The 12,249-nt window shown below is 39.5% G+C and overlaps 1 protein-coding gene across 2 annotated transcripts in view; it reads left to right on the forward strand.

The window, feature by feature from the left end:
- Btbd9 (BTB domain containing 9) overlaps positions 1–12,249 on the forward strand; it is a 341,406-nt gene that overhangs the window by 190,221 nt on the left and 138,936 nt on the right. The gene's annotated exons all lie outside the window — the stretch shown is intronic.

A 12,249-nucleotide genomic window follows, 5' to 3' on the forward strand; every position in this document is an offset into this window, starting at 1 on the left:
ACAATAATTTTTCAATACATATTGGGTATTTAAGTAATATACTAATAATGGAGAAAACAGATGATTTAATCATAATTCCTTTATTCAGTGAACCTTAAATCTTATTAATTCTGGTCCAAAGGAGAGAAATAAATCAGTACACAAAACAATTTGTCCTAAAAGCAACAGATTGCCATGAGTAGTCTTTCAGTAATTAAATGTAATACCATTTGAAATGTACAGTCTACTAATCAGTTTAATGAGGAATTTTTATGAATCCTAAGTTATTTTCAGTGGTGTCCAGGGAGTCATTGGAAATAACAAAAATAATATATCTTACTCTTTGGATCTCTAGCGAATCTCTTGGGATGACTAGTCCTATGTTCTTGGTGCTGGTCACCACATAGATAGCCAGCAGCCCTCAGACTGCAGAAAAGCTAATAGAAGGACATAATTCCACTGTTCTCCCATGGAAAAATAAATGCATGCAAGCATAGGGCTCACGGAAATCCAGAGGGTACAGTGGAGAAAAAATATATGAAGTAAGGTCAATATAGAAGTCACCTCTCTCTCCCATGCTGTTTTCCATCCTCAACCCCAGCTAAAGTTCTCATAGAATCTCACAGACTTTTGCTGTAGTTGTAAATGGCAAATATATGACCCTTATGATTAGAGGGGAGAGCTTTGGGATGTGTCAGAGACAGGAAGTGGTAGTGGTCATGTCAGATTTGGGTAAATTCTTGGGAGGAAGACTGGAAAGAACCTCACATGGTCTGAGTGGAGGATACCAAGAAGAAAGCCAGGGCATCTGATCTGCTCTTCTAGGACCTTCTAGCACTGGATGGGACCATAATCTTAGTGCTGAAAAGCCAAGAACATATCTCCTACAAAAGGAAAATAAACAGAAAATGATAAATTTGTTGTTCCTGAAAATATGGGCAGAAAGGGTTTTATCGTGTTCTGCTTCATACTTTAAAGTGTTATTTTTTTCTTGAAGGATCCATGGATTGATGGAGCAGGATTTTCTTTTAGCTGCTATAGCAATATGTTTGATTTTTAGAAAATGGGTTATGTCAGTTCACACCAAGCCACTAAAACCCCAACTCACAGCTGCAGAAATAGCCTGAGGAAGTGACAAATGAGTGTGCCTCATCATACCGTGATTAGGCTTAGCGTCTTTTAATAATGAGTGTGACTCTGCATGGTAAGAGAATAAACTGGCACTTTTACAAAGATATAATCTCCCAGGAATTTTGATGATATTTGAATTTTAATCACGTTAGAATTGGAGTTATGAGTAAGCTTGCTTTGGCTAAAAATTCTGTCACTTGAGTTCCCAAAATACTGTGTTGACACATGTGACTGATGGCCCAGGAGAGAGGGAATTATGTACATTATGTGATTCCTGTGGGATTTGCAGAGCAGGGGGTATCTAATTGGACCTACATATTTTACATTGAGGTGTTGTGATTTGTTGTTCTTAGTCCGTGAATAAGAATTGTCTTGTTTTATTCAAGTTGTCCAAGACTTGTATAAAGCTTCCTTTCAGTTTTATAAAAATCAGAAATAGACATTGAGATCATATAAGGAACAAGAATTCTAAATTTTTATTAATTTCTCCAGTTGTAATCTCAAGTTAGAGACTGATATGAAGTGGGGAGGCCTGAAGAATGGCTGTATTGTACTTACTGGATTCACTCTGGGGCTCACCTTATTTTGTGAGCTAACCTTGTTTACATTATTTTCAATGTGCTGGTGTACAGATTACAGAAAGATTGGGAAGCTGCAAGATTTATTATTTACAGAAGGTGGACAGTAGAGTCTATTGCTTTAGGAAAACACATAGCTCAGAGCAGCAGCCTGTCCAACATTAATGAATCATGGCTATGGCAGTGACCTTGAGAAGTCATCCATCTCATTCACACTGTGTTTCTGCACACCACGGTGTCTCACAAAACCCCCTAGGTAGAACAGTCCTGCCTGTCTTGTGTGGGTGAGATCCGGGGAAGGAAGGACCAGTCTCCCCCTGGTCCTTCCAACCAGTGCTCATCTGGTAATGCTAAGTGCGTTTAGCATCCACCACAATTACATCAAGTTAATTTTATTCATTGCTGTTTGATTGGTAGACACTTTCAGGGTTTAAATTTCTCTGTCTTTTGGAGAGAGCCAAAGTTAAACTCTTGCAAAATAAAAGGTCTCATCTGTGCATGAAGCATAGAACGGTAAATTGTCCCGGGGGACTGGATCATCTTTCAGTAAACTAATACTGCTGAGATCCATTAAAGCCATGGGGGGCTGCCAAGTACTCACATCCTACACTCATCAACTTGTTTTTTTGCTGACCACTCAGTCAGTCAGCAAGAGCAATGTGCTAAGTCTTGGATGATAAACATGGTTCTATTGCAGAGACAAAATGGATCACAGCAGAGAAGGGAAAATGTTTCAGATGAGGAGATAAATGCCAAGAGCAAGGTCCTTTTAGATGAAAGCAAGTCCTTTCAGATATACCAGTCTTCTTTCCTATGTGGAAATTGGAAGGGGGAAAAAAAATGTAATGTCCCATACCAGACCCTCAGCCTCAGCTACCTGCAAGTTTGTAAACAGCCCCAGGTAAACCCTTGATCCAAGGCATGTTAAGGGCAAATTCCAGTACTTGCTTAATAGAGTACAGACATTTGTTGCAATGAAATGCAGATCTGCTGTTAGTGTGAATTTATTGTGCTGCTATAGCATCTTTATTATTTCCTATAAAATACAATCTGATTTAAAAATAACTGGTCCTATGACACTTACAAGGTTGAATCTGATGGGATGTCCATTGTAGATGAATAGCACTGTAAATAATTTATGTCTTTTGTCACTTCTGTGTGGATTCTCTTAGACCTACTGTAATTAGCAATAAGTTCTAGGGGAAACTAGAGAGTGAAAGTACCAGAAAGTCATGTAGGTTAGTCAGTACTATTGATTCTTTAAAATAATTCTATAATAATGACCATGGGAAAGAAGCCAGTGTTTTTCCAAGTCTGATTAATAGCTGGTTTAATTCATAAGCTTTAAAGCCCCAAGCAAAGATTCATTTGTTTTCAATTCTGTTTTATGTGTTTTGGAGCATTGAAGCTTGGGTAGTTTATTTAAATGAGGTACATTTATGACTCTTAATATGATTGCCCTCCCATTTACACAGAAAGTAATATATTATATTCAAAGAGGCAGGTTGAGTGAGTAATACTGGCCATGAAACAGTAGAAGGTGATAAGGATTCCATACTGGGTTATCACTTCACCACCAATATTGGACTAGGTGAAACAAACTAGAGTATATAATCAGGACACAGAACCAAGCAGGAAATATGGTTAAGCTCCATTAGAAACCAGAACAGGGAATAGAATGTGGTCATGAGCTGTTGTACCTTTTGCTGTCCTCCCAGGGCTGAACATTCTCTTTTACTACTGCCTTCACTTGCAGACTGGCTCTCTCTCCTTCAGTGAGAATATGTGGCCAGCTATAATTGCCTTTGTTTCACATTCATATTCCTTCTCTACTAAAGGAATACCCACTAATGAGCTAGAGCCTTGATTTCTATTGTAGAATCTGATTGGCCCCACTTTATCAGGTACTCAGAGGGCTTTGGCCAAGTAGCCAGTGTAGCTCAGCACTAGGAAGGTACTTCAGCTAAAGTTCTGGTTTTGCCTGAGGTATTTGTTATTGTTCCTTCTTCCTTCTTACCTACATCTCTTCTTTGAGTACTACAAGCTATTTCAGACCGGTTAATGTCACAGGGTACATTTTTCTGGCAGGGGAAATTGCAGGAATATGAGGGTGCACAAGGTACAGAGTGGCTATGGAGTTTGGTACTAGAGCCTCAAGTGGGGAGTGAGTGGGCTGGAAACGAGACCCTGGGCCAGGGAGGCTGGAGATTGTGTTAGAAATTTAGGACTGTATGTGGAAGGCCATTTGTACATTTGTAGTTGTCTTTAGTGGGGTTGGTTGTTGAAAGACTTCAAGCAGAAACAGATTTTGTTTTCTGAGAAGTTTGGAGGATGGTTTGGAGAGAAGGAAATAGAGGTGGGTGCCTCTTTTGAATGTCACAGGGGAAGTTAAAGCTCTAAATGAGGTCAGAATATTGAAAAAGGAGACACATTTGAGAAATACTGTTGGAACAGTGGGAAGGACTCATTGATTGGCTGTAAAATGAGAAGAAAAGAATTGAAGAAAAGCCAGATTTTTACTGGCAAATTAGGAAAATGTGGTAGCATGAACTAAATTAGGAGCCAGAGCAGGTAATGAGTAAAAGATGGTGAGGCTGAAATATATGTGGAACATGTACACAGACACTCCTCTTAGGTTAAGCATCTGAGTATGATGAGGAGGTCAGTACTAAAGCCATGATGCAGATGATCAGTTATCAGTGAGAGGGATGAAAATAAGTAGAGCCAGCTCTGCAGGCTGTAGAGATGATTGGTCTGCAGTCCACCAGCAGGCTACAGAGGGTCCAGTAGACACCCTGTTGTGAACAGAATTTTATACATAAGGTGTGTGTATGTGTGCGTGCGTGCATGCATGCGTGCACGTGCGCACGTGCGCTTTAAAGGGAAGGAAGTAGACTGTCTATAACTTTATCATATTAGTAGCCCAAGAATCAAACAATATGTAAGGAGCTCTGCTATTGAGTATCTTTATCAAAGTGGGCAGTATTTTCCCCCAGGTCATACAAAATTATTCTTCAGAGGATAAAACAATTCTTGTTTGTTTTGGGGGGGTTAAAGGTTTGACATTGGATCTTGCTTAAAAGCTCTGGCTAGCTTGGAACTGACTTTTGTTGCCCAACCTGACCTCAAATTCACCATTCTCTTGCCTTGGCCTCTGAAATATTGGTATTATAAGTGTGAACCATCATGCCTAGCTTAAATTTTACTCTTTAATGTACATGATGCAGGTGGATGGACAGTATATCAGCAGACAGGAATACAGTATATCTGTGATATTAAGATGGATATGGGTTCATTCAATGAGCTAAGGGAGACTTTTTTTTTCTTCTAAGGGAGACTTGGTGTTTTTGTTTGGAGACTTTGGATTAAACCCAAAGCCTTGTCCATACTAAGGTCTACCACTGAGTTCAACCCACAATCCATACTTGATACTTTTTCTGAGACATGCCTGTCCACAGAAGCTGCCATTGATATTCTGAGTGAAAAATGGAAGGGTTTTGTGGTTCAAATCAGCAGTGGGAAAAGAAACAAAGTTTCTCAGTGGAACAAGGTCTCTACCTACAGCTATGACTGCCTGCTAGTGAGTAAGGGACATTCCTGCTGCTCGCCCTGGGGAACTGAACAAAGAAGATGCAGATGTGTTTGGAGTTGCACTGCAGATGCTGATCTGAGCTGAGCATCCTAAACTTGTGGAACAGTGGTTCGAGTGGTTGATCAAAAAAAACTAAGCCAGAGCCCAGGCCCAGAGTTCAAGCCACACAACTGGCACAAAGAACAACAAAGGAGAGAAGGCAGTTCCTGGACTGACAGATACTGTGGTGCCTTGTCACCTGGGACCTAAAAGAGCTAGCACAATCCACATACTTTTTCATTTCTGACCAATAAGTTGTTGAACGCCCTTAAAGACATTAAGAAACCCAGGGCCAAATCACCAAGAATCAATATCTTGTTGTTCCACATTTTCTGCAATACAAAAAGCTGGCATATTGCGCTGGAGAACCAACATACTAAGAAAAATGAAGAAGAAGCTGCAGAATACACTTAGTTTTGGGCCAAGACAGTGTTGGAAACTGAAGAAAATGGCTACACGCAATGCCAAGAGTTGCAAGCTGTCCTCTTTCTGAGAGCTTCATCTTCCAAGTTCAATACCAGTCCAAAGAAGAGTTTCTAAGAACAACAAAGGAAAAAGATAAGACTTAAAGAAATTAAGGTGGAGATTATTTTTTAAATGACTCCTTGTATCTGTGATAATGAACAAGATGTAAAACCTTAATGTGGGGTAAGAAGGCAGTGGTTCTTATCTGTTTTACTGTTGGTGCCTAAAAATTGAGGACCAAAAAGACTGATTTTTACAGGGCATCGTGACGTCATACCACCCCTTTTCTCCATCCTCTTATCATATGGCCATCACCACCACCACCACTCACACTTGTGGAAAGTATTACAGTGTGTTGAGTTTAGTAAGGGTAAAGGAAATAAGGAGAAAATATTGGCTTTTTCAAACAGTAGTCATTTATTTTTCTATTCATGGACTAGTGTTCTTTCAAGATGTTATCTATAATTGTTACAATGTCTAGTTAAACCAGCCTCCCCCATTAATAGAATCTGGTTATCCTGTCTGCTGACTGATAAGACAGCTTAAAGCTTCCAAAAATTGTACACCTCTAGGCTTACCTCCCTCCTGTGTCTAGTAATTTTCTCTATCGAATATTTATCAAAATCTTACTGTATACCTGACACCAGATCTAAATGCTGAGTTAGTTACAAAGAATTCAACAAGGGCCTGACCCCATCCTGAGGAGCTTCCCTTCCCAGTTCATTCAGAGCAAGTCCTTGTTGCTGAGTACCTATCAGAAGCTATGCTCTGAGTGCTCCTTCTCAGGAAGATCCTAATCATTGCACAGTACCTGGAAGCTGCCACTTCATGTAATGCATACTGTATATTTCAATCTTAATTCTTTTATGAATTGCTTCTAGGAAGGGATGGACGAATTAACCAAATTTTACTAATCTTTCCATTATTTTATTTAATGTAAGTTATTGGCCATCCTTGGGGCCAGCTGAGAGAAGCAAATTTTGGAAGGGGAAAGCAAGATCAGCAGGTTTCTAGCCACAGTGGTTCATTAAATCAGAAATCGTTTATCTGCATTAACTCTTGTTCTGAAGTGTTCACATTTTTAAATGTGTGGGTGAGGGTTTTCACAGGGTAAGGGTCTATTTTGTGCACTTCTAAGAAAAACACCTTGGCCCTTTGAACCTGTATTCATCTTGAAGCCGTGTTATAGTATATGGGACTCATCAGGCCATCAGTTAGTATGCTTAGGGCAGCTAGTGCGCTTACCTTAACTAGCCAAAGACCAAAGGCAGCAAAATTGCTGTGGCAAACATATAGGAATGCTAGAGGAAGCAGCATATATCATTTGAAAGGACAATTACTCTTCTTCCACTCCTCGTGAATGGTCATAAAGCTGAAAGTCATCTTTTTTTTTTTCCAGTCTACCCAAAAGCCCTCATAAGATAGATCACCATTACATTTATCATTCATGTCTATTTTCCTTTAGTTGTATGCTTAAGTCTGGGAACATTTCAGTGTTTAAGAATTCCCAGAAGATTTGGTCTTTACGCAAGTCTCTTAGTCTTAATTTATAAACCGGTAATGAATTCTCTTCTTTTAAGAAAGACTGAGCCTGTCTTTTACATGTGCTCTTTGTTCTTCCCTGGGTTAAAACATGGAGTACATCCAGGTTTGTATGATGTGCTTGGGCTTAGGACAGCCCAAATCTACTTTTGGTGCCAGTGGTAGGGAAATGGAGTGGTTCTTTGGTAACTTAGATAGCTGTCACAATTAATCTGTAGACAGAGACTTTCCTTGAAAGGAGGCTGTAAAGCTGTGGCTGGGTAGCACTGTAACCAGGCCACAATGCAGGTGAAGAAGTGGTGCTTATTTTGCAAATTTTAATTATGACCAGTTTTTGAGAGAAGTAAAAATCAGAGAGTGTGGATTTTTTTTTAAAAATAACTTAGAATTCATTACATTTTGATAAATCAGTTTACTCTTCCCTAGTGAAGATAGTGATAATTCTTATCTCATAAGTTCCTAGGTTCTGTCCCTCAGCTCTTCAGTTCAAGGCTAGCACCCTACCACTTGAGCCACAGCATCGCTTTCAGTTTTCTGGTGGTTTATTGGAGATAAGAGTCTCACAGACTTTCCAGCCTGGGCTGGTTTTGAACTGCAGTCCTCAGATCTCAGCCTTCTGAGTAGCTAGGATTACAGGTGTCATATAAGTGAAGAGAATTTAATGAGCTATAAAACAAGTACTTAGCATAGTGCCTAGTGTGGACTAAGAATTCAATAAATGTTAGGTTTTTCTTTAAAACTTGCCGTTATTATTGTGTTATGGACCATTCAACATTAGCCTTGGTACTAAAGATATTGCAATTTATCCCAGCTTTGAAGACACCTTTGAAGACCGACTTAGTTAATAGACTCCCCAAATTCCAAATTCTTTGGAATTCTTATTAACATTGGATCCTGACATTGGAGAAGCCCTAAGATGTAACTTTTTTTTTTTTTTTTTTTGGGTCCGGTCGTGGGGCCTGAACTCTGGGCCTGGGCGCTGTCCCTCAGCTCTTCAGCTCAAGGCTAGCGCTCTACCACTTGAGCCATAGCGCCACTTCCGGCTTTTTTTTTTTTTTTGCTTATGTGGTGCTGGGGAAAATTTTTTTTTTTTTTTTTAAGGCTTGATTCATTTACACAAAACTAGTACCTTGTCAAATGATTTTGACAGAACACTGTTTTACTCATCAACGTGTTTGGTTTATTTTTTTATTTCCAGTCTCTGTTATATCATCCCTTTCCATTTTATCGTGTTGGATGAGATGAAAGGGAGTAAGGTTAGAGGATTTACTCTAGGGTTGCCTGGGTTTGGTAGCAGAACTAGGTACAGAACCATTTGACTACCCTATGTGGACATGATTTATTGTGTAGAATTTTTCCACAGCTGAGGTAACAAATGTCATATCACATTTACTGCCAAGGTCAGCAAGAAGTACTGCAGTTTTTATCTGTGGATTGAATTGCTTCAGTGTTAATTCTAAATACTTTATCATAAATATTTAATGCAAATAACCAATTTCCACTTAATCATAAAGCACAGCCCTTGTTAGTCTGAGAGCGTTTGCATGGAAAATTACATATAACTTTAATGTATTTTCTGTCTCTTTTTGTGTCCATACAAAAATAACAAACCACAGATGTATAATGACATCATCACTGAACCAAAGAAGGAAGCAAAGGAAATTATTTATTGAGCCTAAGATTTAAACTGTCCCCTATCAGCTTAGCACTGATTTTCTTAGGTTTTTTTTTGGGGGGGGGAGGGGTCCGGTCGTGGGGCCTGAACTCTGGGCCTGGGCGCGGTCCCTCAGCTCTTCAGCTCAAGGCTAGCACTCTACCACTTGAGCCACAGCTCCACTTCTGGCTTTTTTCTTTTTGCTTATGTGGTGCTGAGGAATCAAACCCAGGGCCTCATGCATGCAAAGCAAGCGCTCTACCACTGAGCCATCTTCCCAGCCCTTTTCTTAGTATTTTTAGGCAGAAGTTCTTAGGTGTAGTTTCAGTTCCAAGACCAAGGACAGTTGACACTCATTCCTACAGAATGAGCCCCAAATTTAAACACAGTGTCCTCCAAATGTCCCTTGGCACCAATGAATGTGAATTTTTTTAATGCTACATTAGTTTCTCTAGTTCATCCCACTCAGCTCCATTGCATTTTCTCTAATGTTGTGTCCAATTTTAAATGACTTGAGTGATGGGCCTTCCATCTTTTACCTGGCCAGTATAACCCCCAAGTGCCCAGGAACTCATTCCCTGTGACAACTCTACTGTGGCAGACCTGAGGAAGGGGTGGCAGAGCGCACAAGGCTTTAATTGCTGCCTAATAGGCTATAGCAACCTGCACATTTTATTAAGAGGGCATTTAAAATTAGCATTATTATTCCAGAAGATACTTTCATACTGCAGTAAAAATCATGCCGAGAGAATGTCTGATACATAACCTAATTGTACCTCTTTCTTAATTTCTTCCCGTTACTCCTGGTAATATACCTCTCAAGCCATTTTATTTTCTTCTCTTTGTACTTCCCTTTATCTCTTCTCTTTCTGCTTCCTACTCCCCCCCCCCCCCCAGAGTATTGATGATAAACTTAATTCTGCCAATATAGTTGCAGTGTATACAAGCAGAGTTTACAGATTTGGGGCAATTTTTGTAATGATACTAATAAGTCCCATGAATATAGTTAATAAACTTCTTCTCATAACAATAGGTAAGATACTTTTGATTTTTAAACAGATTTTTCTTCAGGGATGGAGTTGTAACTCATTTGGTAGAGTGCTAGCCGATGAGCTAAAGCAGCAGGTACTGAGTTCAAGCCCTGGTCTCAGACAAAAAAAATTTTTTTTTTCTTAAAGGACTATGGATGCAGCTCATTGGAAGAGTGCTTTTCTTTCAAATGAGGCACTGTGGGTTTAATCTCCAGCACTTAAATAAACAAATAAATAAATTTAAGCATTGTTTTCTTCTCTTAGATAATTTGGTTCTGTCATTTCTAGGTCATTCTTTAAGACTCCAAGATTTCAATAATCTTCTAGGTAGGAATTTTTTCATAGTAATGATATTTGAGCAACAATGCCATCACCCCATGGTTATTTAATTCTACTGTATTATAAGCAGTTCTCCAACCTGCTGACAGTTGTCACCTAGAAGCCTTAGGGCTGGTTTTCCTTTCTTCAGCACTCATCAGATTCTGCTGCCTCATCCTGCAACTATACATTGTGATGTCATCCCATCAGCGTATCCCTTCCTTGTGGAAAAGAAACATTTTCTTTATTCCCCTGGGAAAATTACTTACTTTTTGTTCTTTGGGAATAATTTATATGCTTCAGAAACAATTTCACATACATACTGTCTACTTTGATGAATAGTGGCAATTTCTAAACTTGTTTTTGATAGTCCTGAGGTTTGAACTCAAGATGTTGTACTGGCTAGGAAGGTACTTTCTACTACTTGAGCCATAGACCCAGTCCTAAACATTCTTTGTGTGTGTGTGTGGGGGGGGGGGGGGGTGATAGGGCTTGAACTTGGGGGCCCTGGGCACTGTCCCTGAGCTTTTATGCTTGAAGCTTGTGCCCTATCACTTTGAGCTATATGCCACTTCCATTTTTCTGGTGGTTAATTGGAGATGAGTTTATAGGAGGCTGGGAAGGTGACTCAGTAGTAGGAAGATGCCTTGCATGCATGAGGCCCTGGGTTTGATTCCTCAGAACCCATAAGCAGAAAAAGCCAGAAGTGGTGTTATGGCTCAAATGGTAGAATACTAGCCTTGAGCTGAAGAGCTGAGGAACAGCGCCCAGGCCTAGAGTTCAGGTGCCACGACTGAGAAACAAACATAAACAAAAACAAAACAAAACAAAACAAAAAAGAGTTTCATAGACTTTCCTGCCTAGACTGGCTTTGAACTGCGATCCTCAGTTCTCAGCCTCCTGAGTATAGGATTATAGGCGTGAGCCACTGGCACCCAGCTCTAAATATTCTTACATATCTAAATGTAGTTCTATAATGATTACTGTTGGCTTATCCATAGTAATTCAATTATGGAACACTTGGCTGCATGTTGTATATTGGACTGGGTGCTTGGAGAAGCAAAGTGAAGTATGGTCTTTGCTTTTACAGAAGTTGAGTAGAAGAAGCCCAAAAGTGAATATTTAACTCTTTTACAGTATCATTACATTGTAATGATAGTAAACACTGATGAGGGGGAGATTAATGCTTCTTGGGATGAATCAGTACTCATAGAATATTATATAAAGAAGATATCATTTAGTTCAGCTTTATGTGAGAAGTTAGGGTTCACTCAGGAAGAAAACCATTTCCAAGAGCAGACACCGCCCCCCCCTCCAGCCATGCATAAGAGATACCAGGAATGACCCATGATTCAAATACAGGGCATATGATAGAAGTAGCTAATAATAGAGCCAGAAAAGTGAGCCAGGCATACACTTTTAAAAAAATGGACCAATATTCCAGTTATCCTAAGGAACATTGGCACCCCCCCCCATAATACACTTGCTTTTGAAATGTGTGTTTTTATGTTATGGTTATTATGATCTAGACTAATGACTTCCACATTAGATTCTCTGCCTCATTTCAATTAAATTACAATCCTCTCTCTCTCTCTTTCTTTCTTTCTTTCTTTCTTTCTTTCTTTCTTTCTTTCTTTCTTTCGTTCTTTCGTTCTTTCGTTCTTTCTTTCAATTAAATTACAATCCTCTCTCTCTCTTTCTTTCTTTCTTTCTTTCTTTCTTTCTTTCTTTCTTTCTTTCTTTCTTTCTTTCTTTCTTTCTTTCTTTCTTTTCTTTTCTTTCTTTCTTCCTTTGTTGGTTGTGGGGCTTGAACTCTTGACCTGGGTACTATCCCTGAGCTCTTCAGCTCAAGGTGAGCACTCTACCACTTGAGCCACAGCACCACTTCAGTTTTCTGGTAGTTTATTGGAGATAAGAGTC

This window comes from Dipodomys spectabilis, unplaced genomic scaffold (genome assembly GCF_019054845.1).
Source record: "Dipodomys spectabilis isolate Male_0828 unplaced genomic scaffold, ASM1905484v1 ptg000085l, whole genome shotgun sequence".
NCBI lineage: Eukaryota > Metazoa > Chordata > Mammalia > Rodentia > Heteromyidae > Dipodomys > Dipodomys spectabilis.